A 3005-nucleotide genomic window follows, 5' to 3' on the forward strand; every position below is an offset into this window, starting at 1 on the left:
TACGAGTGCCCAAAAAGCGTTGCAATATGGCCGCCGAGTGGTAACCTGACCCTAGCCAGATGAATTTCGTTCTGCTTAGCTCCGCCTAGCTTCACTCACATCCATCTGGGACCTCTTCCATTGAGAGTGATTTCTGCAACCGACTTTATGGTTCAGCCAATCAGGACGCAGGGCGGGAGTTTCATAGATGTGACACAGCGTAGAAGCGACTGTGAGACTGTTATTAGCGTCACAGAGTTGGCTTCGATGTGAGTGGTTGAAGTAGCACATCAATAGATGACGGACAACTGGCTTATTCAATCATATGCAAGCATTTTTTGATTAGGCCCAGCCTTCTGAAGCAACACTTCAATGGATCGGTTCCAGATGGATGAGTGGAGCTAGGCGGAGCGAAATTCATCTGGCTAGGGTCAGGTTAGCCGAGTGGAAGGACTTGCCTAAAAGGACTTTGGCGTGACTTACTCTCAGTGAGAGACTTGGGCCTGGGGGAGGATGCACACAACCACTCTATTCTCGCAGGAACGGATGGAAGACACACACATAGCTCCTGGTCCACAGCTCTCAGGCGCTCTTTGTACTTCTTGATGCAAGTTAAGCTCGAAAAGCTCAGTTCACACAAATAATTATGTTGTGGCAAAGGGTAGCAGTATGTTAACGGCGATACTTGACAATATCGGGTATTCCTTTTCCAAAGATATCCAAAGTTTATCCAATGCCATATCTTGAAATTTCATCCTTAAAGGAGAAGCTCGGTGTGATATTGACCTAAACAAGGCTCAAAGTAGCTCCACACTTCACTGGTAGACTTCCAAGGGCCCTGACATTTAAAACGAGACATTAGGAACTTTGAAAAAGCACTGGTAGTTTATTTACAAGACGATTTATACAGACAGTACCTTCAGGAAGTTTGCCACCATCTGCCGTCACAATAAGTCGAGCAACAAGTACAAATGAACAGGTATGATGAGGGATCAGATTCCAAAAATAAGTCCATGGAAATGCATGGATTCCAGTTGCTGCTACTGGAAGCAACTTTAATGTACAATCTTCTTTCATCTCTGCCAGTTGCTCCTGTGCCTGCATTGGCAGGTCGGCTGCACTCTCCAGAGCGCACAAATTCCAAGGGTCATGGAGCCAGTCAAAACCAGCAAAGGTCTCGGCTGGAAAATACTTAGTCTCTCATCAAAGGTTTGCAGATACTGAGAGATAAATTTTGCTGTTTGAATGTTCACTGTACAGAGGAAACATCTCAAATCTACCTTTGCACACAAGAGTGCCAGTGAGTGAGTTTAGACTGTTTAGTCTGATGAGCCCAGAAGATTTTCCTCTTTACCTTTACCTTTACAAGAGCGGTATTTTAGATAGCCTGACTACGCCGTTCTGGGAATTTCACCCAGAGAAGGATTGATTCAATTGTAACAAGATTAAGTAATGGCACACAAGTTCGTCTACTCAGAATGCAAGAGACGTGGTTCCATCCATAAAAGTATATTTATTAACAAATAGTTACTACAAAACGACTAACAGATAGAAGGATACCAGGGCTGAGGCTTACTGGGGGAGGCAGATCACCATAGGCCGGGGGGAATCTCAGGAAGCCAACCACTTACACGTGCACGCACACACACACACTACACACTGCAAGAAAGATCCACTGCAACGAGCACACGTGAACACAGCACACAGGTATGGGACACCACCACCTCAGGGTTACTTCTACCCTCCCCTTGGGCTCTCAGCTCCTGGAAACAAAATAATAAATGGTAAAGAAACACACACATAACAGTGGTAGGGTACCACAATCTCAGGTGGTCTGCAGCAACAGAGGTGGCCTCCTACCAGTGCCAAAATCATAAACCAACAGCAAACACCACAAGACACAAATAACAAACAATGAACATACACATTAACACATGGTTACAGTCATACACATTAATACACGATTACATTCATTCACGATCACGCCAGACCAACACTAAAAGCAGGTGTCTGTGCCCGCCACTGCCGCTAGCTTCGGTGCCACAGCACGCGAACGGTGAAGCAGGAAACAATGTCTTGACAGCGGATAATACACGGACCAAAACTCAGCAAAGCAGCAGTGAGCACCATGCACGTCCAGATGACTTAGGCCCACAACACCTACAATACACGACAAAAATAAGATTAAAACCGGACAAACATGAGAAACAAGTTAAATACCTCAATAGGCTACATACCGGTGTAGCAGCGACTCATCACTTGAGGCAGGGTGTATGTTCCTGAGAGTGCACCGTGGTGGAACAAGCCATGCACCAAGACAGCATGGATGGTGCTATAAAACCAGGATTGCAGATATTAACCTCCCGAAACAAGTAACAACGGTAGCGCAATAGGGAGAAAAACACAGACATCTCATACCGGCGGCCGGCAGGAAGGCGTGCGTTGGGAAGTGACAGAGACAGGTTTCCAGGTGTCCACCTGGGCAAACGCTACCTACCATTTTATATGGTAGCCAGGTAAACTTATTGGCTAACCAATTAGGGAGTGATTATGGGGCGCTCCACCCCTTAATCCTGCTACACTTGCATTTTAGAATTAAGTTCATTGAGGTGCTTAAAAAATATCGTCCAGGTATGCGAGTTTTGAAGGAGCATCTCGCTGCAGCCTGCGGAGACGGGTCTTGACATCAAGCCCACATCCAAGTCAGCCATCGTTTTTTTTATTATGTCACGCAGTTTAAAATCGCTGGCGGTGAGAGGGAGACAGAGAGAGAGCCAGGACTCGCGACGAGAGCGAGCTGCAACATTCTATAAACCAGCAACTTGCTGCAAAAGACGTTCTATTGTGTATTCAACACATAAACTGTGGATTCAAACCAGTGCAACAACTCGCAACAGCACCAATGTTTCCATAAGAACACAGTTGTCACACTACGCGTTCGTCAGATATGAACTAGCTAGCTGGCTAGCTAGCCAACAAAGTTAACCAGATGGCAAGAGGCTGGCGGTGGCCTACCGGTTTCATAG

General features: G+C 46.1%; 1 long non-coding RNA gene across 1 annotated transcript; it reads right to left on the bottom strand.

Moving 5' to 3' along the window:
* Window positions 1–1533: 1533 nt before the first annotated feature.
* On the bottom strand, window positions 1534–2437 carry LOC125287296. Its single transcript, XR_007192337.1, has 3 exons — window positions 2398–2437; window positions 2217–2311; window positions 1534–2139 (listed from the first exon to the last, which is right to left on the bottom strand). It is a non-coding gene; the product is annotated as an uncharacterized LOC125287296 (long non-coding RNA).
* Between the last annotated feature and the right edge of the window lie 568 nt (window positions 2438–3005).

Source organism: Alosa alosa, chromosome 22, assembly GCF_017589495.1.
Source record: "Alosa alosa isolate M-15738 ecotype Scorff River chromosome 22, AALO_Geno_1.1, whole genome shotgun sequence".
In the NCBI taxonomy this organism is placed as follows: Eukaryota; Metazoa; Chordata; class Actinopteri; order Clupeiformes; family Clupeidae; genus Alosa; species Alosa alosa.